The 27,843-nt window shown below is 38.6% G+C and overlaps 1 protein-coding gene across 1 annotated transcript in view; it reads left to right on the top strand.

Annotated features, from left to right (window-relative positions):
• The window catches only part of KCND2 (potassium voltage-gated channel subfamily D member 2), a 556,385-nt gene that overhangs the window by 511,397 nt on the left and 17,145 nt on the right, over positions 1–27,843 (top strand). The window lies entirely within an intron of this gene.

The following is a 27,843-nucleotide window of genomic DNA, read 5'->3' as shown; positions in this document are numbered from 1 at the left end:
AGGGACCCAGTAGGATTCCCTAAATTAAATTACATAAGAAAGTAGCCTTTCTTGTCACTGAGGATTTGACACGACTGCCCTGGATTTCCTTAGGAATAAGTAAACAATTTTAAATGCTTTTCGTGTTTTATACAAGTTTTGTTCAGATTCAACTAAGAGAATATTCTGGTTCTCATATTTAAGGATTTAGTTTCTGGGCAAAAGGAGTTCATAACAGATTTTTCAGAATGAGTTCATTTGTTATTTTGGTTTATTTTAATATGAAGGATCACCAAGATCTCTATTTAAAGTTAGGATCACAACTAATTTTATTTACTTTCAGGCCTCACTCAGACAACACAAGAGACAAAAAATAAAAATATATAAGCTAAAGTGGACGGTAAAAGAGCTGATTGTGTAACAAAGACTCTAAATAAGATCAGGGAAAATTAAGAAGCCTGAGTGCTTATGCTCCAGAGTTGACAGCTGATGTCTCAGGTGCTTCCTCCCAATTGAAATGATTAAAAGTTGATGTGATCAGGCAGAACCAAGGCTTTTTGCCCTACATTTTGTCAGCATGGACGTTAAAAGGACTGAGATTAAAAGCACTTACTCTTTGGTTTGTTGTTGTTGTTCAGATGCTAAGTCGTGTCTGACTCTTTGCAACCAAGGGACTGCAGCACAACAGGCTCCTCTGTCTTCACTGTCTCCTAGAATTTGCTCAGACTCATGTCCACTGAGTCAATGATGCTACCTAACCATCTCACCTTCTGCCACCCCTTTCCCCCTTTGCCTTCAATCTTTCCCAGCATCATGGTCTTTTCCAGTGAGTCAGCTCTTCACATCAGGTGGCCAAAGTATTGGAGATTCCCAATGAATATTCAGGGTTGATTTCCCTTCCTTGCAGTCCAAGAGACTCTAAAGAATCTTCTCCAACACCACAATTTGAAAGCATCAATTCTTCTGTGCTCAACCTTCCTTGTGGTCCAACTCTCACATCCGTACATAATTACTGGGTAAACCATAGGTTTGACTATATGGACCCTCTTCAGCAAAGTGATGTCTCTGCTTTTAAATACATTGTCTAGGTTTGTCACAGCTTTCCTTCCAAAGAACAAGTGTCTTTAATTTCATTGGCTGCAATCACCATCCACAGTGATTTTGGAGACCAAGAAAACAAAATCTGTCACTGTTTCCACTTTTTTCCAGTCTCCTAGCCATGAAGTGATAGGACCAGATGCCATGATCTTCGTTTTTTGAATGTTGAGTTTTAAGCCAACTTTTTCACTCCACTCTTTCACCTTCAAGAGGCTCTTTAGTTGCTCTTCACTTTCTGCCATTACAGTGGTATTATCTGCATATCTGAGATTGTTGATATTTCTCCTAGCAATCTTCATTCCAGCTTGTGCTTCATCCACCCTGGCATTTCTCATGATGTTCTCTGCATATAAGTTAAATAAGCAGGAAGACAATATACAACTTTTCTGTACCCCTTTTCCAGTTTTGAATCAGTCCGTTGTTTCATGTCTGATTCTAACTGTTGCTTCTTGACCTGCATACTGGTTTCTCAAGAGACAGGTAAGGTGATCTGGTATTCCCATCTCTTTAAGAATTTTCCACAGAGTCTTGTGACCCAGACAGTCAGAGGCTTTAGCGTAGTCAATGAAGCAGATGTTTTTTTTCTGGAATTCCCTTGCTTTCTTTATGATCCAGTGAATATCTGAAGTTTGATCTCTGGTTCTTCTGCTTTTTCTAAACTCAGCTTATACATCTGGAAGTTCTCAATTCACATATTGCTAAAGCCTAGCTTGAAGGATTTTGAGCATAGCCTTTCTATTGGGCTTCTCTTGTAGCTCAGTTGGTAAAGAATCTGCCTGCAGTGCAGGAAACCCAGGTTCGACCCCTGGGTTGGGAAGATCCCCTGGAGAAGGAAATGGCAACCCACTCCAGTATCCTTGCCTGGAAAATCTCATGGACAGAGGAGCCTGGTAGGCTGCAGTCCATGGGGCCACAAAGAGTTGGGCACGACTGAGCAACTAACACTTACTTACTTACTTTTAGTATGTGAAATGACTTCAATTTTGTGGTAGTTTGAACATTCTTTGGCATTGCCTTTCTTTGGGACTGAAATGAGAACTGACCTTTTCCAGTCCTGTGGCCACTGCTGAATTTTCCAAATTTACTGACATATTGAATGCAGCACTTGAACAGTATCATCATTTAGGATTTGAAATAGCTCAACTAGAATTCCATTATCTCCACTAGCTTTGTTCATGGCAGTGCTTTCTAAGGCCCACTTGACTTCACTCACTAGATTGTCTGGCTCTAGGTGAGTGGCAACACCATTGTGGTTATCTGGGTCAATGAGACCTTTTTTGTATTGTTCTTCTATGTATTCTTCCCACCTCTTCTTAATCTGTTCTGCTTCTGATAGGTCCTTACTGTTTCTATCCTTTATCATGCTCATCCTTGCATGAAATGGTCCCTTGATATCTCCAGTTTTCTGGAGGAGATCTCTAATCTTTCCCATTCTATTGTTTTCCTCTATTTCTTTGCATTGTTCATTTAAGAAGGCCTTCTTATCTCCCCTTGCTATTCTCTGAAACTCTGCATTCAGTGGCGTATATCTTTTCCTTTCTCCCTTTCCTTTTAGTTCTCTTCTTTCCTCAGCTATTTGTAAAACCTCCTCAGACAACCACTTTGCCTTCTTGCATTTCTTTTTCTTTGTGATGATTTTTTTTCACTGCCTCCTCTACAGTGTTACACGACTCTGTCCATAGTTCCTCAGGCTCTCCATCTACTAGATCAAATCCCTGCACTGTATAATCATAAAGGATTTGATTTAGGCCATATCTGAATGGCCTAGCGGTTTTCCCTACTATCTTAAATTTAAGCTGCACTTTGCAATAAGGAGCTCATTATCTGAGCCTTAGCTTCAGGTCTCTTTTTTGCTGACTGTATAGAGCTTCTCCATCTTCTGCTGCAAAGTATAATCAATCTGATCTCGGTATTGACCATCTGGTGATGTCCATGTATAGAGTCATCTCATGTTTTTGGAAAAGATTATTTGATATGTCCAGAGTATTCTCCTAAAAAAGACTCTATTAGCCTTTGCCCTGCTTCATTTTGTTCTCCAAGGCCAAACTTCCCTGTTATTCCACGTTTCTCTTGACTCCCTACTTTTGCATTCCAATCCCCTATGATGAAAAGAACATCTGGTTTTTTTGTTTGTTTTTTTGGTGTTAGTTCTAGAAGGTCTTGTAGGTCTTCATAGAACCATTCAATTTCAGCCTCTTCAGCATTAGTTGGGGCATAGATTTGGATTACTGTGATGTTGAATGAACGGAGATCATTCTGTCATTTTTGAGGCTGCACACAAGTACTGCATTTTGGACTTTTGTTGACTATGAGGGCTACTTCACTGAATCTGATTCATACTTGTATCCATGGATTCCATTTAATTTTTTAAATATTTGTTTTGTTTTCCTTTGAAGTTTGAATTTCTGAATTTTCTTTTTTCAACTTAGTTTTATAGTCTACGAAAAATATAAATGAACAAAAGAATATTAGATAAGGATAGCAAACAGAAGTCCATAATGAAAAGTGCAAAACATTTTCACCCAAGAAAATGAATTTTATTTGATTTTGAAATAGAAGGAAATCAAAAGAAATGATTCTCTTAAACTGAAAGTTCAAAAACCAGCTACAGGTCCCTGAAGTGATGGCTGAACCTAAATTTCCTGAACAGTACAGATTCAGGATATACCTCCATTTGCTTCTTGAAAGACATTTATTCCACTGGCAAGGTCCAGAGTACTGGGTTCAGATTTCAGCTCTGCCACTGATAAGCATACATGGCATCTGCTTGCAACTGGCATCATTTGTAAAAAAAAAAAAAAAGTCAAAAGACCACATGTGAGCCCCTGGAAGAGTGTGAGGTCAGGTGCACCTACACCTCGCTTCTTTTGTGATTGTCCCTGCAGATACTTAGCCCTTTTAATCCTACTTTCCTTTATCTGCAAAATAAGGGTAGTAATAATAACTCCCCAATGATGATATTATGTACTTTTTAGAAATATGATTTGTAAAATGCACCAACTCTTTTCCAACAACAGAGTCCTCCTGGATGAGATGATTTCGAATATAACCCCCATCACAAATTGGAAAGTCGAAAGAGTGAATATGCTTATCCCCACATTGTGCAGAGGAGCAGTCTCAGGTTAGATTATTCACCCCATGTCCACAAATCTGGAAGGAGACAGAGCTGAACTTGACTGCAGGTGTTCTGACTCCCTGTCTTGTCAAGATTAAAATAAAATATCTCACAGTCTTGTTGCTTCAGATAAAATGCTGTCAACTGGGAAACACCAATAAGGGGCATATTATGCTAGTGTTTGATAATCAGCAACAGTGGATTCTTATTTTTAGCAAAATCCATGCAGATTTCGAACCTTGGCAAATATATGCTCAGAGATGGCCATGACTCCTGACAAGAGTCACCAGAATAAACCCTTATTCAAATGTTCCTGTCATCTCTCACTAATCTGAAATTTAACTGCATCTGTTTTTTCCTGAAATGAACTAAAGTGCCAGCTGGAACTCAAAGACCTCATTGTCATTGGGAGATTCTGCTCTAAGGTTATTAGTTATGTGAACTGCACAGCTAAACCATGAGGGAAAGGACTTTAAAAAGCCTGGATAGTGGTGATGTACTCTTCTTGTTTTGGTTAGGTTTAGTTTTTCTGGAATATTTATGTATGTGTATGTGCTCAGCCATGGGAACTCTGCGAACCCATGGACTATAGCCTACCAGGCTCCTCCATCCATAAGATTTTCCAGGCAAGAATACTGGAGTGAGTTTCCAGTTCCTCCTTCAGGGGTCTTCTTGACCCAGGGACCAAACCCATGTCTCCTGCATCCCCTGCAATGCAAGCAGATGCTTTACCACTGAGCCACCAGGAAGCTCTAGTCCAATAACAATATTAGCTTGATAGCAAGCATTTTTCTCTGTCCAATAGCGTATTCCAGGAAAGCTGTAGAATTAAAATAGGTTTTTACTCATATCTGGAGAGTAGTAGATCTTCTACTGTGCTCTCTTGAACACTTTGATTATTATTTAATCTCTAATGCTAAGAGATAGTGAATACAAGAAAATCAAAAATTTGATATATAATTCTGAATCCTATAGTCATAGGACTATAAGCTAAAGGACTTATAAAGGACTGCTAAGCAAGCTCACATGTTTTCTTTCTAAAAATTGTCCTTTCCTTCCTACATGCCTCCTTTGAGAATGGTACTAATATGTTCAATCCTCAAGAATTTTAATTTACTGCCTAAAGTTAATCAGATAAAGCTTCTTTTATATGATAAGGAAGTTCTGACAAAGAAAGTAAATTACTATTTCTATCTGATTATGTAAGTAAAACCATGTGTTGTTATAAATACAATGCAATTAACATATAAAAGATGTTCAGTTATAATTCATAGATTCATTTGTGTTATAACCCAGGATGAGCCAACATTGTGCCTGCAAACAGCTATCCATGGAAACAATTAATCACATTGATTTGGTTTGCCAGTTGCTATTTCTCATCTTTAAACTCTTTTTACCCCCAGAATTGTATACTAATTTGTAATCATACAAATTTAGCAATATTCAGATGCATTTTGTCTGCTCCTTTTGTATCATCAGTTTTCTCACATTCAATATTTATGGTACTTACCTTCCCCTGCAGAGGTATGTTCTCATATGAAATAGAAGATAAAAATGGAAACTCTCATCACAATAGCCATTTTTAACCTTTGGGAATTGAGACATCTTTCTGTTAAAGTTTTGAGTTTATAACAGGCACCCATTTTTAATTAGAGAGCAGAATGCCACATATTAATTTTTCATGTGAATTAAATATAAATTAAATCACAGAAAAACTTTTTGGAAACACCAAATAGTTCTTGAGATAATTAAAGATTTACTGGGATACTAGGAATCAATGATTGTAAATCAAGAGCTTAGAGCATGAAGATGGTACAGACCAAATAGACCTCTCATTCAGCTCTCTGGCTTTCCTTGGCATTCACCTTTGGGACAGTAGACACAGAGCCACTGCCATAACTGAGCAAACGACTAATTAAAGAGGATCTTGCCTGATAGAGGTCGTACCGTGGACTCACGTCTCTCTGCTTACTAATAGCAGGGATTTGGCAGAGTGTTTAAAGTAAGATTCTCTCTTTTGTCCCAGACTTAGTTCTACCTTGCTTTTTGTTTTGTTTTGTTGTGTGTGTGTGTGTGTGTGTGTGTGTTTAAATATGGTTGTTAAGGTTAGCTTAAAAAGAAAAAGAAATTGGTAGTTGTGTAGCCAGGTAAAGTGAGATTTTTAAGCTTTGTTGTACTGCTCTGCAATTACTTGTCCTTTTCACATCCAATTATGAAAGAATAGAAAATATTGCTACACTTAACTCTCTGCTTCCAATTAATAAATCGTAACTGCTGGCTGCTGAACTATTTTTCAAAAGAGATGTAGATAATGTCATTTCGATCCCTGGGTTGGGAAGATCCTCTGGAGAAGGAAGTGGCAACCCACTCCAGTATTCTCACCTGGAGAATCCCATGGACAGAGGATCCTGGCAGGCTACAGTCCATGGGGTCACAAAGAGTTGGGCACAACTGAAGCAACTTAGCACGTACTTTTGTTTCTTAGTATAAAAGTTGTTCAGTTCAGTTCAGTCTCTCAGTTATGCCTGACTCTTGCGACCCCATGAACCACAGCACACCAAGCCTCCCTGTCCATCACCAACACCCAGAGTTTACTCAGACTCATGTCCATTGAGTTAGTGATGCCATCCAACCATCTCATCCTCTGCCATCCACTTCTCCTCCTGCCTTCAATCCTTCCCAGCATCAGGGTCCTTTCAAATGAGTCAGTTCTTTGCATTAGGTGCCCAAAGTATTGGAGTTTCAGCTTCAACATCAGTCCTTCCAATGAACACTTAGGACTGGTTTCCTTTAGGATGGACTGGTTGGATCTCCTTGCAGTCCAAGGAACTCTCAAGAGTCTTCTCCAACACCACAGTTCAAAAGCATCAATTCTTAGGCAGTCAGCTTTCTTCACAGTCCAATGCTCACATCCATACATGACCATTGGAAAAACCATAGCCTTGACTAGACGGACCTTTGTTGGCAAAGTAATGTCTCTGCTTTTCAATATGCTGTCTAGGTTGGTCATGATTTTCCTTCCAAGGAGCAAGCGTCCTTTAATTTCATGGCTGCAGTCACCATCTGCGGTGATTTTGGAGCCCCTCCAAATAAAGTCTCTTCACTGTTTCCATTGTTTCCCTGTCTATTTGCCATGAAGTAATGGGATGGATGCCATGATCTTCGTTTTCTGAATGTTGAGGTTTAAGCCAACTTTTTCATTCTCCTCTTTCACTTTCATCAATAGGCTCTTTAGTTCTTCTTCAGTTTCTGCCATAAGGGTGGTGTTATCAACATATCTGAGGTTACTGATATTTCTCCCAGCAATCTCAATTCCAGCTTGTGCTTCATCCAGCACAGCGTTTCTCATGATGTACTCTGCATATAAGTTAAATAAGCAGGGTGACAATATACAGCCTTGACGTACTCCCTTTTCTATTTGGAACCAGTCTGTTGTTCCATGTCCAATTCTAACTGTCGCTTCCTGACCTGCATACAAATTTCTCAAGAGACAGATCAGGTGGTCTTGTATTCCCATCTCTTTCAGAATTTTCCACAGTTTATTGTGATCCACACACTCAAAGGCTTTGGCATAGTCAATAAAGCAGAAGTAGATGTTTTTCTGGAACTCTCTTGCTTTTTCAATGATCCAGCGGATGTTGGCAATTTGATCTCTGGTTCCTCTGCCTTTTCTAAAACCAGCTTGAACATCTGGAAGTTCATGGTTCACATATTGCTGAAGCCTGGCTTGGAGAATTTTGAACATTACTTTACTAGCATGTGAGATGAGTGCAATTGTGTGATAGTTTGAGCATTCTTTGGCATTGCCTTTCTTTGGGATAGGGATGAAAACTGACCTTTTCCAGAAAAGTTGAAAGGAGGTTAAAAGAGCACCTCACATGTATTATGAGAGAGATTGTAGAGCTTAACATTAATACATAGTTCCATAGCTCCACATCTTTAGTTAATGGTACCATGTTTTAGTGGGGCTTCCCAGGTGGCACTAGTGGTAAAGAACCTGTCTGCCAATGCAAGAGACATAAGAAGGCATGGGTTCAATCCCTGGGTCCAGAAGATCCCCCAGAGGAAGACATGGCAACCCACTCCAATATTCTTACCTCAGGATCCACTGGACAGAGGAGCCTGACGGGCTACAATGCATGGGGTTGCAAAGAGTCAGACTGGACTGAAGCCACTTAGTGTGCACGCACACCATATTTCAGTAGGTATGTAGCGATGACTCTTCATAGGCACCAAATGTTCCCTGATTACATTAAAACCAACATGTAGCTTTCTGTGTGTTTCTTTTTCTCGACTTGCTAGCTTTCCTGAAAGCCACCTATCTTGTGTGAGTTTTGTCATTAATTAATAATTATGGAGTTAAACTTATATCTTACCTAATCAGTTTGATTTTTAAAAAACTATTTTGTTTTAAATGTGAAATTTGTTTGATAAATAATTAGCTAAGAAAACTTTCCTACTTCCCTACTCACTTAGTAATCCTAGGCAAAATTCCACACAAAATTATATTTCCAGGCTAGCAGGAGCTCATAATTACCTAGATTCACCCTTATTTCAAATCTTCTGTAATCTCTGGGGTGTTTCAACAAGAAAGTGTCATTCAGGTGATAAAAACTAGTTCCACATCTTATTCCTTCTAAAATATAAAATAATTAGCATCAAACTGTGTATAAACAGTAAATTAAAAACCATGAATAGAGTTAGAAAATTATATTAAAACTTGTTTTTTCTGGTTTCATTTAATCAAATTTCATTTAAGGAAAATGAAACATGTTGGCCGCATTCCCTTTTTGGCTTCCCTACTTTAATTTGCTTATTGGGTTCTTCACTCTCTTCTTTGCACAGAGCAAGGTTTCATAAATGCATATTGACATGCCCACTGTAGGCTTATACAGAAGGGCAAATTAATCCTCCATTGTGTAGCAGTCAAGTCCTATTTAGTGGTTTGTCTACAAAGATCAATACAGGGTCTCTAAGGCATAATGGCTGGCTCCATTCACTCCTGCTAGACAAACAAATGCCCTTTTAAAAGTCAGTTCGCAAAAAAAGCTTTTTCTAGGCACAACCAGCCCTAGGTAAAACTTTCAAACAGTCCGAGTTTGGATTTCAGTGCTGCAGGCTTCATTGCTGGGCCTGATTTCCTTCTTTGAACCATTTTTTCCCCATTACAAATGCCTTTAAGAAGCAGTTTGATACATAAATTTAATCCCAAAGAGATACAAATGAGTTCAAAGGCTTAATGTGTTAGCACTCTCAAGAATAGTTGTATTTTAGCCAAGAGAAGAGTTCTTAGGCAGAATAAGTCTCTATGGTGGAATTCAAGTAATTCAAAGAGCATGAGAGACAGGAAGTAGCCAGGAAGCTATCTGAGCATGGTCATAGGCAGAGACTTACTCCACCTGCTCATAAGACCATTCCTGCTGCTAACACTTGTCTGAAAGCCTCTCATTATTAACATATTCTTTCTCCTTATTGTTTGGCTCACTCTTTTTTCATCCTTCTAGACTCAATTCCAATCGACCTCCTTTCCAAATACTTGTGGGAGTATTTCTCAAGTACACTCACCTCCTGATGAATCCCAGAATTATTCCCGTTACAATGGTAATCATTACATTATTATTTCCTATGTAGCCTCTCTCCCTACTAGAAGTCTCCTAGAACAAGATCTGCTGCTCTTAGTCTCCCTCTGCCTTCCCAGACATAGCTGAGTGCTTGGAACACAATACATTTTCCTCCTACCCACTGTACCCCAAATTATATAAAGAGTTGGCTGCCACCAGACAATCAATCCATTTCCCCTTTGATCTGCTGCACACTCATTGACACCAGGCTTCCAGTCATGGTAGAGTGGGCTATGATGGGAAGGGCAGATGAGTGGGAAAACAGGGGCTCCTCTACTCTTCCCTCCTAGAAGGTACATTTCCTAAAGTCAATAATTACAAACTGTTTGAAGAAAAATATATGACAGTATTGAGGAAATATTTCCTTGAATGATTTCAAGCTCTTCCACAGGAAAACAACGCTTAACATTTCCAAAGTGAGTTGATTACACAAAGAATGGCCCCTCTAAGTCAGAGGTTGATAAAATACCACCCACAAGTCCAACAGAGCCTATCTCCTGTTTTTGTACCACTTGTGATTTTAGAAGACTATTTACATATTTAAATGGCTGATGACGGGTTTAGTCACTAAGTTGTGTCTGACTCTTTGTGACCCCATGAACTGTAGCCCACCAGGCTCCTCTGTCCACAGGATTCTTCAGGAAAGAATACCAGAGTGGGTTGCCATTTCCTTCTCCAAGGGATCTTCCCGACCCAGGAATTGAACCTGGGTCTCCTGCACTGCAGGCAGATTATTTACTGACTGAACCACCAGGGGAGCCCATTTATTTGAATTGTTAGGGAGAAAAATCAAAAGAAGAATATTTATTGACACAGAGAATTATATGAAATTCAAATTTCAGGGTCCATAAATAAAGTTTTTATTTCTTTATAGACAAAAATTTTTATTAGATTATAGTTAGCCTCATTCATTTATGGATTCTCTAGGGCTGTGTTTGCACTTTGAACAGTTGTTATAGAAGCCTTATGTCATGCAAGGCCTAAAATATCATCATCTTATCCTTTACACGAAGAGGGCTCTAAATGAGCATATATGAAATAACGTGTGTGTGTTCATGCACATGTGTGCTCACTCAGTCATGTCCAGCTCTTTGCCACCCCATGGACTGTAGCCCACCAGGCTTTTCTGCCCAGGGAACTTTCCAGGCAAGAATACTGGAGTGGGTTGCCATTTCCTACTACAGGGAATCTTCCCCACCCAGGGATCGAAATGACATTATTCACATCTCTTTTGAAAAATAGTTCAGACACAGTTGCCTATGAGAAAAAGAGTTTCTTTAGGATTGAATAGAGAAAACCATTGGAACATCCCTTCTTAGGGTGAATAGTAGAGGTATAAACAAGATAATTAATGATGTTTCCAGTAGAAGTTAGATAAAATAAAACATTGCAAACAATAACCTCAGGCATCTTGGAGGTAAAAGAAAAAAATACACAAGTATTTAGAAACCTAAAATAGCAAGAGTCCAATTGTTTATTACTCTAACTTTCTTCCTCAACTGTAAGATCTTTGGGGAAGAAAAAAGAACAAAGTATTGAATTTATTATCAGTACCTCACTCATTATAGGAACTTTATAAATTTTTAAGTCAGAAAGGGAGAGAGAAAAGAAAGGAAGAAAATAGATTTAAGAGGAGTATTTGCTTTTAGCTTTTATCATTCACTTTAACTTATTTTTTTTCTTTTTTATATGTGGAAGTTCACTACCTTAAGTGCTTTTATCCAAGCAGACAATTTTATTTGTATGCATAAAACCACTAGCAAATGTATTAAAGAATATTTCAAGGAATGTTATTCATGCTGTTTCAAGTTTCAGCCTCATTTTCTCAAAGTGAAAAATCAAGCACCATTGATCACATAGTGACTGCTCTTTGAGGTTAAGGCCCTGTGTTGTAAAGCCTTTAACTCTACAACTGTAAATAGAGTTATCTTAAACTCTCATTAGTGGTAGAAACAGCAAGTTGTCAAACAAATTTTAAAAGACTATTCTAGCTATCCATGTTAATGACATCTATAATGGAACCACTATGTTCTTTCTTGTTTTTAATTTAAAGCACACATTATATATTATCATTTTATTGCCAAAACCCACATCCACAATCTTATATTCACTTTTAAACATAAGAATATTTTTTCTGTATTTAAATTTATAACTAACAGCCAGGCTCTAACATGTTTAGCTATAGACTTTGATTACTATAATAAACAACAAAAATAACAACAACCAAAACAGATGATTCTGCTACAAACAACCTCACAAACAACTAAATTGTGGAACTCTCTTCATCTGGGAAGGCAATTTGTTTTTACATCTCTTCACCTGCCTTTAAAATATGCTTTAATTTATTACTAATGGCATTCCCAATGATCTGTTGAAGGATGGAACTCTGAAATGATTTATTCTAATGAAGAGCCTCTTGTCAGCACTTACTTACCACGAGGCTTGGAAGGCCCAAGGGACCAGATATTATTACATACTGTGCCCAGTTTCATACAAGTAGAACATTTTACAATCATCAGATCTAATTGGACATCTTTATAAGATTGCTTTATGTTTGGCATTTTTTTTTCCCCTCACTCTGTCCAAAAGGATATTTTGGTTCTTTAGTTTACAGTGGACTGAAACCCACACCTTTGATAGAAACTGAAAAGCCTCAAGCCTGCCCTAGAAGGAGGTCCAGCTGCCCCTTACTTCTTAAGGTAGGAAGCCTGATGTTCGTGTGACATTTCCAAAAGCAGGATGACGTGACATGACACAGGGCACTGCTATGCAAAGAGGTTCTATCAGTCTGACTACCAGGATTCTAATTCTGGTAAAATGTAATTTGCTGCTTTTAGGGGAGTTCTGGAGTTGGTCAACCAAATAACAGGTCTGTGTCTGGGTCATAATAACTTGAAATCAGGATGGACCTTAGCAGTGTGCTGTGGTAAATGCACAGAGACCTGTTTGGAGGGGAAAAGCCCTAGCTTCCAGTTGGATTTTGCCTTTTATCAGCTAGACCCTCTTTGTGCGTGCTAAGTCTCTTCAGTTGTGTCCAACTCTCTGCAACACTATGGACTGTAGCCCGCCAGGCTCTTCTGTCCATGGGATTCTCCAGGCAAAAATACTGGAATGGATTACCATGCTCTCCTCTAGGGGATCTTCTTGACCCAGGGATTGAACCTGTATCTCTTATGTCTCCTGCATTGACAGGAGGGTTTGTTACCACTAGCAATACCTGGGAAGCCCTAGCTAGACCCTGTTGTTGTTGTTCAGTTGCCAAGTTGCGTCTGACTCTTCACAACCTCATGGACTGCAGCACACCAGGATCCTTTGTCCCTCACCATCTCCTGGAGTTTGCTCAAGTTCATTTCCAGTGCATTGGTGATGCCATCCAACCATCTCATCCTCTATTGTCCTCTTCTCCTTCTGCCTTCAATCTTTCCCAGAACCTAGTGGGCTTCATTTCCCAGGCTGGCTTGTGATCTGATGTTCTGCAGGGTTGTCCAATGGGAGATTGGAAGGGGATGGAAGAAGAGTCAGGTTTCCTTCTTTGCATCTTCTAAGGCAGCAGCTAACCCTCTTCAGTGGCTCTTTCTTCTCAGAGGCCCTAAGGACCCAGCTTCCATCAGGAATTGGCTCTTGAGGTCAGCAAGCTTTCTCTTCCTTTGCCCCTGGATCAGGAAGATCCCCTGGAAAATGAATGCCTTCCAGCTGCTACCACCCCCTGGGTTAACCTGTAATCCTGTCTCTGCAAATCCACCAACCCACCCTAACGCACCCCCATTGTCTGCCCCCCCCCACCATGAAAATAATTCCATTCATTAAGTCCATTCTCTTGTAAATACTTGAGGTGGTTTCTGTTCTCCTGTGTAGGCCTTAATACAAACAATAGTATTTTAAAAGTAAGATATTGTGCCTATAATCTAATCTCATTTCCAGAAAATTAACTAGATAGGAAATGCAAAGAGATGTAAGAAAATTATTAATATGCTTGGAATGTGGGATATATTCTGAAATTTTTTAAAGTTTAATTTCTAGTTTTAACTTATTTTTACATAACTTGTTTCCTCTTTTCCTTAAAATGAAACCTCAGGCAAATAATATTTTATAGAATTTCTTCTTAGTTTGTTTATGTTTTAACAGGTGCACCTTTTTGTTTCATTCTAAATTGCTTAAGCTAGATCCTATCAGAATGCAAACACAGGTGAATTTTCATACTGAAATCTGACCAGTTAGGACTATAGAGGTAGAGACATGTGTTTATTTAAGATCCTTCATTTGTGTTTATTCAGAATAGGCCTTAACTTACGTAAGCAGTAGAAAAAAGTGTTCGTTTATACAAATGAGCTTACATACAAAACAGAAAGAGACTCACAGACTTAGAGATGAACTTATGATTCCTGAGGGGGAGGAAGGATGGGGTAAAGAAATAGAGAGTTTGGGATGGACATGTATACCCTGCTATATTTGAAATGGATAACCAACAAGGACCTGCTTTATAACATATGGAACTCTGCTCAATATTATATGGCAGCCTAGATGGGAGAGGGGTTTGGGGGAGAATGAATACATGTATATGTATGGCTGAGTCCCTTCCCTGTTCACCTGAAACTGTTACCACACTGTTAATTGGCTATAGCCCAATACAAAATACAAAATTTTAAAAAGGTCTAAGTTATATTACTGGATACAAGCTTTTTTCCCCTCTGCCTATTACATAGATAAAACATAAAAGTTTTAACATGTAGCAGTGTGCCAGTGGACTTGATTAGACTTGAAACATATTTAATAATTAACTTATAGCAATTTTTCACCATCTAAGTTTTTTAAAAGGATGATTGTGTAATGAGGAGTGGGTGTTTAGTATTTTGGGGAAACATGTAACTACTATTTCCTTATCAAGGTCATTAAATGACATAAAGCAGAATTTCCTTAAATTTGCTGTATATAGAACTTAGGCAATTAATTATAAATTTTAAAATTTACTGTTAAAAGAAAAAAGGACGATTTCATCAATGCTTTACTATCCTAAGAAGACGTGAAAGAATCTAAACACAAAATGAATATAGTATCTTCATTCAATTGTAGGAAATAACTTTGCTTCACATTGAACAGAACAGAATTGTTCTCCAAAAGCATCTCTAATGTAAATATAGGTCTTTGGAGTCTCATCAAAAACAAAGTTTATTTAAGTATATAGAAACTTTCTAGGTTAAACTGAAGGCCAGAAATGCCTGGCTGTCTTTGGGAGGTTAAATCACAGCTCCTCCAGTCTCACTTCCTTTTGTATTTAAACAGCTGTGACTATTTACATGAGGCATAATTGTATTAAATCATTTATGCTTAAAGAATATTGAAATTTTTAACAGGAAAGAAGTAGCTTCCATGGTCAGTGACCAGGCTGAGTGATGCATAGATAGGGAAGTTACAAGGCAGGCATCCAACCTGGCTGTATGACTTGGAGAAACTACTCTGTGTTGATGAGCTCCAAACTGAATTCTCACCTTCCCTACAAGACAGGAGGAGCCCAGCCTCCGCCCAAGGTCAGCCGAGTGAGGGGTGCCAGGTCATTCCTGGTATTGCCTTTAGATCATACAGACAAAATGTACCCCCCCTCCCCAAATTCACATGTTAAATCCTAACACCCAGTGGGATGGTATTTTGAGGTGAGGCCTTTGAGAGGTGATTAGGTCATAAGGGTGGAGCCCTCATGAACAGGGTTAGTGCCCCAAAGAGCTCCTTCCCTCCTGCTGCCTGGTCCCCACAAAAGGCAAAAGAACAGCCATCAGTGACCTAGGAGGTGGGTTCTCACCAGACACTAAAGGTGTCAGCATCTTGACCTTGGACTTGCCAGCCTCTAGATGGCAGAAGTGACACAACTTGTGTTTGCAGCATCACCATTTCCTGAGATGCTGCAGCTGCCAAAGCAGAACCTAACTCCCTAAACACGTCTTATCTGCAGTATAATTAGAACTGTGTGCCTTCTTTTCTGTAAAATTTGAGAACTACATAATATATGGTAAAATTATTAAGCCTTCCTGGGCAGAATTAGAAACAAGAGATATGTTAGGTCATTACTGGATAATCTGTAAGTGAATTTTTAAGTATGGCTCAAAATAAAATATGTAAATACTTGAAGACATCTCAAAGGTACCTTGAAGCCGATAACAGCTAACAGGTCTTAGACTATAAACTCAGGTGGAAAACAATAAAAACTTTCACAATAAACATCTTCACTTCATGCTTTTATTTTGCCCAACTGAATTCTCCTCTAAGACTTATGCTTCAAGCAAACTCCTAGAGACCAACTCCTCCTTCTTCCCATGACAAAGGCACTTAGGAGTCTTTGAATGGATTGTAAATAGTGAATAATTTTAGTGGTGTTAGAGATCAGTGGCTGGTTATAAGAAAACAGACTTAAGGAGCAGAACTGTCAAAATGGCATTGGGATTTGTCTCCTTGGGTGGCAGCCTGCAGTGTAGCAGCAGTGATTTGGAAATAGGAACAGTGGGGCGCTTCCTCCAACAGATTTACCTTTCAAAAGACAGGAAGGGATGGAAGCAACAGCAGCAGGTAACTGAAGAAAGTTCCCAGTGTGAGGGTACCTCTGACAGTGTTAAAGATGAAACTCCTTGGGATGCACAACCAGAACACGCAAAACTATGAAAACTGGTAACAGCAGCCCACAGCCAAAATGATCAGGTATTCGCTGGGACCCTGACTCTGCTTGAAGTATAAACTGTCTTCTGATGGAAGACAAGCCTATCTGCTCGAATATACTCCCAGGGCGTAAGCAGACAGACCTTGTTAAGAAAAATGGGCACCAAACAATGACATTTTCAGAGAACTGATAATGCTCACAATCTAAGATTAGCAGCAATCTCAAGTAGAATACAAAGATATGGAAAGACTCAGCCATCTCCTAGGGTGACATGTGAGATTCAGAGAAGCATGAGTCATATTTGTTCAAATTGTTGGGCACTTGAGGATTGCAAAATCTGTCAAATTTGAGGGGGTTTGTGTTTTGAAATTCTGGCCGGATATATGTTGGTTAAGCATGTGACAATGGAAACTGGGTAGGAACTGAAAAGTGTCAGGTCTCTTGACTTCTCTGTTCATGTAAAATCATGTAGGTTCAAAATAATTCCTCTGGGTATAAAAAGTAAGGTTAATTGACAGGGTAGAACTAGGTTATTCTGGGCACATCATATAAGTATCTGAAGAGGAATTTAGACAAATTGAGGAGATGAGTTGGTGCTGGGTCTGGAGAAGAAAAGGAAATCTGGTTAAGAGAAAATAAGAGCAGGAGAGGTATACTCGCCTTCACTCCCTCCCATTATTTATTGTTTACCATCAGGCTCTCCCTGGAGGATTTATTTAAACCATAAACATTTATTGAGTTTCCACTACTTGCTCAGCTCTCGGATAAGGTCTGCGCTAAACTGGGTTTATAATGATGACGTGATCCTTGATCTATTGGACCTCCTAGTTTAGTGAGAGAAAAAAGACCCGTACAAAACTAATTGTGCTTTACTAATTGCAAGCAGCATGGGAGGCATCTGAGAGAGAGAATATTACTTTTATTGGACAGAGAGAAACTTGTCAAGAAATTCTTCAAATAAGAATTGATGCTAGAGCTTTATCACTGAAAATTAGGAGTCCACCCAAAGGATTTATGCAAAGGGGAGTATCCTAGAAATAACAATATATACAAAGGATAGAAGAATGGAAGGATTCCTCTAGTACATTCTTAGTACATTTCAGTAATACAAAGTTATCTGCTCCAGTTACAATATAAGGTTTGTGGGGGTGAGCAGTGGAGGATGGGATGAGAGAGTCATGAAGAACTGGGTGTATCATGCTAAGAAGCCGGAGCTTTTTCCTGCAGGTGATGGAGAGACAATGAAGGCTTTCATGCAGGAGAATGACATGATCAGACTCTGAGATATGTGAGAGTGAAAGGATAGCTCCTGGCAACAAAGACTAGGCTCCAAAAGCAGGAGAAAGTATTTCCGGTGGTCCCACAGCTGGGCAAGCCAGCTCCAGGTGTTTTGTTTTGTTTTGTTTTTCTATATGCATGCTCACAATAATCAATGGTACATATATTTTCATAGCTTTTTTAAAAAGAAAGAATAAAGTATGAGAAAGTGGGCTCTGACAAGAATTCTTTGAAAGTTAAAAAAAAATGTTCTTTAAAGATTTGTAAAGGCTTTTACTAATGATACTCACTTGAGTAACAAATGTTTTATCAGTATACTGGGTCATAATCATATGCTTTATTTGTAGCCTTTGAAGTCTCATTTTATCATATAGTAGGCTAAAAACAAGAGAAAACAAAAGAAGTCAGAAAAAAAAATTGTGTTTGAAAGAGGCACAAGCTGGAGAAAGGGTTAGTAAGCTGAAATCTCATGTTGAGAGCTTAGTGCATAAGCGGGAATAAATGTGCTACAAAAATCTCCCTCATCTCCTCAGTTTCCCCCTTTAATTTCCAAACCTGGTCCTTTAATTTCCCCTAATTTTCTCACGAAAAGTCTTGGTTAAAGGGCTTCTTATTGAAAATAATGCTTTAGTGATATCTCACATTACAGAAATTTACTTCTATTTCTATAAGAAATAGAACATGCTGTCAGAATTCTGGTCCCTCTTTTTGGAAGCACCTTAAAAAATAGATAATCAATGAAACTGGTAAGGTTTTTGTCTTGTTCAACTATTTCCAGAGGAATAAAATGCCCAAGATATATCCTAAATATTGAGTATGTGTAGGCAAAGATAAGGAATCGGTACAGCCAATTTACTGGAAATACTTCTCTCTCTTTCCCTCAGTTTGTGAAAACCAAAAAAAGATCCTGGCTTCTAAACTTTCATTTGGGTTTTTATACCCCCTAGTGGATATGTGGTATTTCTGCAGCTGTAAAATAATGCTGTGATTTTTATAGCATTTCCTTTGTGCAGTGTGTGTTCAAATTGCTTACACTGACAACTGATATGCCCTTAAATAATCAAATTATAAATTTTGAACATTATTTTTAACACTCCACTTGTGATAATTCAATAAAAGCTCCAAAAACTTTCAGTAAAATGCCTATGAAGACTGAGACTATCATGGAGTTCCCTGACCCATCTGAATTTTATCCGAGTTCCTTAAGAATCCATGGACTCCTGGCTAGGAACCTCAGTAAAGGGAGTGTGGAGTTCCTCTAGCTGACCCCTTCACTTAGTCTGCTAAGATTATTAATGTTGTAAACAGTAGAAAAAGAAAAAAGAAAAATACACTTTTTAAAAATAGCTCAAATTTTGGCTTTAATTTAAAAGAGTACACAGATTACTTGAAATAACTATATATGTTAGATAATCCAAAAAAATGTCAAACTATCAACACAGCTAGGATAGTATAGTGATTGATCCTACAGGAAGAGAAGTGGAAACAAAATCAAGGCAGCTCTTTTTAGGCAAACATTGATTTTAACATGTCAAAGAGAAATCTGTCTATTGTCAAAGTAATACCAGGACCCCTCTGGCAAACAAGTTCTGTACCATAAGCAGGTGTTATATAGTAACACTTTTTTTTTTCAAGCTGTTTGCTATTTGCAAACACTGCAGCTACCATAAAAATTATCCATCAAACTGTGATCCTTCTAGAATAATAAGTTGATGGCAGAAAAATTCATGAATAACACAGCTACTGAGACCCTAAGGGGTTGAATTATTAGTTGAGAAGTGATCCAGCTTCCAGGTCAGAAGAAATTATTTCTCAGTCTACTCTGAAGAGCAGTCAGATCTAGGAGAAAAATTCAGACACAAAATCAGTAATTAAAACACACATACACACATATGTACATACACAGACACACGTATGCGCATACACACACATCAGCTAACTGCTTTCACCAGGATGTTGTTATACATATTACTTATATTCCTCTAATTATTTTGTCACACATCTTAATCCATATGGGGTATTATAACAAAATATCACAGATAAGGTAGTTTATAAGCAACAGATAGTTTTTCTCAAGAGTTCTGGAAACTGAGAAATCCAAGATTATGGTGCCAGCAGATTCTTTGTGATGCTCAATGAGCTCCATTTCCTGGTTCACAGACAGCCCTTCTTTCTGTATCGTCACAAATCGGTTGGACTAGGGAGCTTTGTGGGATCTCTTTTTATACAAGTATGAAGCCCGTTCATGAGAGCCTTACCCTCATGACCTAATTATCTCTCAAATGCCCCCCTCCTAACACCATCACAGGGGGCATTAGGATGTCAACTTATGAATTGTGTGTGGGGATAGGGAGGCATTCAAATATATCAATCGTAGCAGGTATCTATTTTTCAGATGCTTCCCTGATAGCTCACTGGTAAAAAATCTGCCTGCCAGTACAGGAAATACAGTCAGGAAGATTCCCTGGAAAAGGAAATGGCAGCCCACTCCAATATTTTTACCAGAGAAATCCCATGGACAGAGGAGCCTTGCGGGCTACAGTACATGGGGTTGCAAAAGAATTGGACATGACTTAGCAACTAAACAACAACATTTTTCAGATACTTGTATCCCCACATCCTGATTTATGTCTCATATGAAATTGTTAGGTGTTTTACTCTATCATAGTAAAATACAGTCTTTATTGAACTAGCACCTGCCCTATACAACATACAGGATGTTCTGGACTTCAGTGCAGCTGCACAGAGTCCATTCACTCTGTCTCTGATAACTAGCAATCTAAGACGTTTTCGTTATAAAAAAGAAAAAAGGAGAGTGGGTTTGAATTACAGTAAGCATCAAGGTTTATTTTCAAATCAGCATTTCCTTCCTGTTATATGAAGATCTGTTCTACCTTTATAATTATTCACAAAATTCCTGGGTTTTGTTTTCTTTCTTGTTATCCATGGGAAAGAGTTTCACAGATGGAAAGTCATGCCTTTGCTGGGGAGGTTTGCCTTATATAACATTTCTTCTTTATCCAATAAGCCTACATTTATACTCTCCAAATGAAAAGAGAAGAAAAAAATAGAAGCTATATGAATAGGACTAGGAAGCTAGCAGTATTGTGTTCGCACTGTGTAAAAAATATTCAAGGAAATTGTTCTCCATTTGAGATCTAAATGTATTTAGTCATCTGATTTCTGGAGAAATGCCAAAAATAGAAAGTTTGAGTAGATATTAGTAAAATTTGGTTTACAATGTATTATGCTTAAAAATTATGCACTTTCCCATCTATTTCAGTATTACTTGATAAATTGGAAAGATAAATGGACAAAGGATAGATGATATATTCATTTGATTGTCTTAGTTAAAAAGATTTACCACTATTTGATTGTCTGTGTTAACAAGATTTACCACTTTTTTGGCATTGAGTGCATTCCAGAATTCAAGTACTTAGCATGAAAGTTTTGGATAATATTTGAGGTTAAAATCTTCCAGAACCAATGACTGAAACTATTCTTGAGAAATTGGTCCTCCACTCAATATGATCTTTCACATATGGCAAAATATTTCATTTTAACCAAGTATTTTAGGGGGCAATAAGTACATGTTTAGAATTAACATTTTATGTGAATAATACCCCTATATTGTACTTTTTAACTGATATAAGGAGGAAAGGGAGCAATAAACATAAAGTTTGGCGGATGCTCAGGGTGAAAAAGGAGCAGAAAGAACCTACAGTGACTCTGTATGGTAAATGTAGGAGAAAGAAGGGAAAGTTAGAAGAAAGAGAGGAAAGCAGATGTATGGGGAAAGCTTCCCTTCCGTTAACAAAGTTCAAGTCTGCTCATTTTTCATTGTGTAAAACTTATTGGTAGTTTTTCTTTTATATGATGCTATTCTCTCCACTGTTTTCTTCTTTCTTACTTGACTTTAGAGGCCTCTTATAGTCTTTGAATCAGTTTTATTTACATATAGAAAAAAAAATGTCTCTGTGGAAACAACACATCTACGTAATCTTCTAATGTAACTGTTTTAGGAAAATGGATTTTTGAAGACTTGAGACCTAATATTAAAATCCGAAGAAGACAAGAAAGAATAGAGTATATAATACCAGTGGGCTTAGCATAAATGTAAACATCAGGAGTTGGACAAAGTGAGATGTGTTTTTATATGATAAAAAATAAAATGCCAACCATTATACAAGTTGCCTAGGATAAGAATAATCATTAAAAGATGGGCAGGATTGTAGGCAATATATAAACTTTAAAATGATCATTTAGCCACTATAAGTGTCACCTCTCATAAGGAAGCTTTCTCTGCTAAGCCTTTCTTCCACTGGATTTCAAAGAGATGACTCCTGCGGTCTGTAATGCTGTTGCGCTTCTTAGTAAGAGTTGGAATTCGAATACTCTAGTAGGAATAGGAATAGGAACAAAGGAAAGCAGCTGGTTTTGCTAGCAAGCTGTTTCCCATCCCTATGAGATTCTATGCCCAATTACAAGTTTGCAGATAAAAATTACCTGTTTCAACTCTCAAGGTCATTCCCAAGCGAGCATGCATGCTAAGTCACTTCAGTCGTGTCCGACTCTTTGCGACCCTACGGACTGTAGCCCACCAGGCTCCTCTGACCATGGGAGTCTCCAGGCAAGAATACCAGAGTGGGCTACCATGCCCTCCTCCAGGGGCTCGTCCCAACCCCGGGATCAAATCCAGGTCTCTTAGGTCTCCTGCACTGGCAGATGGGTTCTTTACCAATAACACCACCTGGGAACCCCTTCGCAAGGGAGAAGAGAAACCAAATGGGCAATATAAGAATATATACAAATAATACTGTGCCTTTTCCATAATCTCCAACATAGTCAAGCTAATGAAATGTGCTTTGGATATTAAAAATATCAACAACAGTTTAATTGTAAAAAGGAGAGAGGGGTAGGGAGTAGAACAGACAGAAAAGTACATTTAGTGCCAAAGGGTGTGTGGAAGAAGGCAGCCGGTGTTCCTTTGGGATCACCCAAGCCTTGTGCTGCCCTTATACACATAATCACAAGGCTGCTTGGTCTGAATATCCTACCCCTTCTGCTTCCTTGTGCATTCACCATCTTCCATGGCCTTTAGGATCATCCTAATTTTCTTTGTTTTTATTGATTTTTGGTCCCACTGGGTCTTCGCTGCTGCTCATGGGCTTTCTCTGATTGCGGCATCTGGGGGCTACTATTTGTTGGGGTGCCCACACTCCTCATTGTGGTGGCTTCTCTGGGAGCACGGGCTGTAAAGCCCTGTTGGGCTCAGTAGTTGAGCACATGAGCTTAGCTGTCCCTGAGCATATGGAATCTTCCCAGACCAGGGATTGAACCCATGTCCCCTGCATTGCCAAGCAGGTTCTTAACCACTGGACCACCAGGGAAGTTCCATCCTAATTTTCTATTATGTGGGAAAGATCTGTCTTTCCACCCAGGAGTAAAACATTGAGAGGTGTTCCCACCGATGAAGATTTTGTTCTCTCTGCCTCTTCCCACATAATCATAGCACACTGGCCAGTCATCTCAAGCATTCACTTATGCTTTCTTGACTATAAAGTAAATTTGGATTTAAAAACAAATATGATGGGGAGGGAGGTGGGAGGGGGGTTCATGTTTGGGAATGCATGTAAGAATTAAAGATTTTAAAATTTAAAAAAAAAAACTAAAAAAAAAAACAAATATGACAAAGGTAAATAATAGATATACCTGTATTTGATGCAGATTAGCAGAGCTTTATGGCATTAAACCACCCCTTTTGTGTCTATTACCTCTTTTCCCTTATGCATCCTTCTAGGTGGGAATTTTTTGCTAACTTTCAGCAAGCTGGCTCATACCCTTACTTTTCCCCCTTTTGTTACAGTACAAACAAGATATTTCATTTTACCCATCTTTTCCCTCTGAGTAGTAAGTTCTCTTTCTGCTTTATCTATTCAAATTATAATCTCTATTTATATTCAAAAAGGATTTGCAGTGGTCATTTTTCTAGTTGAATCCCAGGCACCTCATCAAAAATTTCTTTCCCATGGAAACCTACTTTATCAATTGGCCCAGCATCTCTTTGACTGAATCCCATATAATCTATTTTCTCCCTTCTTTTAGGTGCAGCCTTTCTGACAGCATGATGACCCCCACCTCTCTCACCACCATCAGCTGCCAACTGAGTTTACTAACCTCCGCTCTTCTTAACATCTTACTTAGCTTTGGGTTCAGTCAGCCCTTTATTTTTTCTAATAATCACAAGTATGCCGGCCTTGCCTACAGGATGATATAATGAGCCTACAATTTTAAAAGCTAGTTAAGAAATAGTAATTTTAAAAAATCTCAGAGAGGCAGGAAAAAGTATATGATGGATTCATTTAGTTATTTTACTTATATTTTTAAAGGTTTACTTTAATTACATGGACTTAATCTGTATCTTCTCTGGCTATAACAAATAGTTGGGTTTTTATTTACTTTCTCTTCTGAGAGACTTTTGAGATCTTAATTGCTAAACATTAAAATCAAATCTCTGTTTTGAAAAGCTGCTTTTATGTATGCACATACATATGAAGGGGATGTGTGTTAAAGACTTCTTCAGAGCCCACGCATAGTCAGTGTAAAAGGAAAGAAGATATTTATAAACCATGGCTGAGTACTCAATGTGATCTGTGGCAAACATGGTATAAAAAGTTGATCTTCCACTGATATATCTTTATGGCAAGAAAGACCCCAAGCCTTTTATGCTCACCATCTAAATTCGCTTAGTTTTGATTGTTTCTTCACTAACATCATTTTCATATTCTGATTTAGCTTCTCTGATGGACTATGGAAAGAGGTCCTGTTTCACATGGATGCAGCCTGTTTCAAGTTCTTGGGCTGGGTTGTTGTTGTTGTTGTTTTTAATGTAAATCAATTTTGTCATTTTGATGCCAAAATCGGGTAGGAATTTCAGTTACAGTGAATTAGCTCAGCTACTGATCAAATATGGACAAGAGTGAATCACTGGGCCTTCAAAGCAAAAGAACAGAGCCTGGAATAGGGTCACCAATTGTGGTGCTTGTCAGTATAGCCTATTGTCACTCTCAGCAGCCTGTCCGGAGCCAGTTCTGCAATTTCCATCTCCGTGTGTATATGTGTTAGTCGCTCAGTCATGTCCGACTCTTTGCAGTCCATGGACTGTGGCCCCTCAGACTCCTCCATCCATGGAATTCTCAGGGAAGAATAATGGAATGGGTTGCCATTCCCTTCTCCAAGGTATCTTCCTGGCCAAAGGATTGAACCTAGGTCTCATTGCAGGCAGATTCTTTATCATCTGAGCTACCATGCCGCTGCTGCTGCTGCTAAGTCGCTTCAGTCGGGTCTGACTCTGTGCGACCCCATAGATGGCAGCCCACCAGGCTCCCCCACCAAGCTCCTCCATCCATGGGATTTTCCAGGCAAGAGTGCTGGAGTGGGGTGCCACTGCCCTCTCCGCTGAGCTACCATATTGACATATAAATATCCAAAACACAGTGTTAATTAGAATGACGTGTCCTAGATCACTCTTCAAGTTAGACTATCCCCAAGTACTCCCAAATTCCTTGAGTCTGGATTCCAATATCTGTGCCTTGTTTCTAAACTCAGTGCCTTGAGCACCCCAAAGCCCTGAAGCGAGCAAGGAGTAGTTGGCACTTCAAAGGTGCAGCCGGGTAACTTCTGCAATGCTATAACAGATCTCCTTCTTGAAATAGAATGTTTCATGTTACTTATATCTCAATAAAACTGCATATATTAAATTGATAGGTTGTACACCTGAAACTAATATAGTGTTGCATATCACCTGAAAGTGAAGTCAAAGTCACTCAGTCATGTCTGACTCTTTGCAAACCCATGGACTGTAGCCTGCCAGGCTCCTCTGGCCATGGGCTTTTCCAGGCAAGAATACTGGAGTGGGTTGCCATTTCCTTCTTCTAGGAGATTTTCCCAACCCAGGGTTTGGACCCGTGTCTCCCTCATTGCAGGCAGACTCTCTACCATCTGAGCCACCAGAGAATCCCTAATACCAGGCATATCACCTATATTTAAAAAAAAAAAAAACCTCCTTGTCCCCTTCCCCAGCAGTGAACTCTTATAAAAACTCTACATCAATAAGGTAGTGGAAACATTCATTTAAGTAATATTTATGAAAAACTTTCTGTGTGCTAGTGAGATACAAAATAGAATAATGCATTTCATCAAGGTTATATTCTCATGTCAGCAGAGTATGTGGGGAGCCAAGGGAATTGTTTCACATTAACAAATTAGAAAGTTTCATGTGTTAATAAGTCCTTTAAAGGTAATCAAATGGGAAGATGTTTTAGAGAAAGACTTAGGGGAAAGAATAATACTGCTATGGGGAACGTGGCCAGAAAATAACTTCTGGAAGGGAAACATTTAAGTCTCAACCTGCATAATGATGATCTAGGGGCTGCCCATGTGATAGGAAGTCAGATGGCCAATGTGGCTGGAGGATGGGGAGCGGGATGGAAGACAGTGTAAAATATAGCCAGAAACTAACTGAAGGATGTAGGCCTTTGGAGACAAAAGTAGGAACCTGGGTTTATTCTAATTCCAAGTTTACTAGAAGGTTTAAATAAAGTAGCAGCAGCCCAAATTCTGTTTTTAAAGCCATAACCCTGGCTGCTATGTTGGTGTGAATTGTAACTTGTAATGGGGCAGATGTAGAAAAGAGAATTCAAGTGAGAAGTGGTATCCCTGGCTCTGGCTGAGGAAAGAGACCCAAATGGAATATAATTGGGTTTGGTCAGAGTCACCAAGGCTAGCTGAGTAATGAGATACATGGACTGAGGATAGGGTGGTTTTTTCAGTGTTGATATGAGCAACTGGGTGGTTTGTGGTTCCATTTAACTAGAAATGGTAGATTGCAAAGGAACAGGTTTGAAGGAGCTAGAGGAATCTAGGGAAATAAGAGTTCCTTTTTGGCTAATTTAAGCCTTAATCGGCTCTTAAACATCTAGTGGGAGGAATCATCAGAGCAGAAACAACTGAGGAGATGAGTCTGATTTTCAAGACAAACATCAGAGATATCAATTTAAATTAGTGTGTCAGTAGTATATAGACAACAAATATGATTCCAGGAAATCTTGGAATCTGCCTGCAATGCAGGAGATCCCAGGTCAATTCCTGGGTCAGGAAGATCCGCTAGAGAAGGGATAGGTTACCCACTCCAGTATTCTGGCCTGGAGAATTCCATGGACTGTATAGTCCATGGGGTCACAAAGAGTCAGACCCGACTGAGCAACTTTCACTTTCAAAGTGCAGATAGTTCAAGCTATGGAATTGGATAAAATCACATAGGAAGAGGGTTAGTACTGAGATGATAAGAGCCTGAGACTGACATTACCCTAAGATTTAGAAATCAGATAAGAGAAAAGGAGGGGCCAGAAAAGAAGATGGAAAAGCAGCAGCCAATGAGGTAGAAGGCCACTAAGGGAATTTGCCAACCCTGAAGATGATAGAACGTATTTTAATGAAAGAGAAAACCCATCAAACATAAAGAAGAGACTAAGTAAGATAATCATGGAGAAATGGTCATTGGATTTCATAAATGAAGATTAGTGGCACCTTGGAGAGTTCAAGTTTTTTTTTTACTTCGTACAAGGCAACTTTATTTTTTTTTTAATTTTTATTTTTACTTTACTTTACTTTTATTTTACTTTATTTTACTTTACTTTACTGTATTGGTTTTGCCATACGTTGACATGGCCACCACGGGTGTACATGCGATCCCAAACATGAATCCCCCCCAAGACATTATTATATCTGATGAAAGGAATGTGATGTACCACTTTTTCTATTTAAATTTTATAACCAGTCCAATGTAGAAAAAAAAATTAAGTGGAAAAGAGTGTTATCTAGACTATAACATTCAGCATGGAAATAGTGACTATAAATAAATGTAAAGAACAATGCCATGTAATGTAAAGGACAAATCGAATAGCTCTCATTACATCATCTGGCTTAAAATATTTTAGGCAGTTAAAATAAGTTTCTAATTCATTAGAAAGTAAAGCAATTTCTAAATGTTAGAATCCACTTCTGCAAGGTCAAAAGGTAATTTTTATATTCATATATTCATAATGTCT

This window comes from Capra hircus, chromosome 4 (assembly GCF_001704415.2).
Source record: "Capra hircus breed San Clemente chromosome 4, ASM170441v1, whole genome shotgun sequence".
NCBI classification, from domain to species: domain Eukaryota; kingdom Metazoa; phylum Chordata; class Mammalia; order Artiodactyla; family Bovidae; genus Capra; species Capra hircus.
Note: the sequence above shows the minus strand (reverse complement) of the source record. Positions and strands in the feature narration are given on the sequence as shown.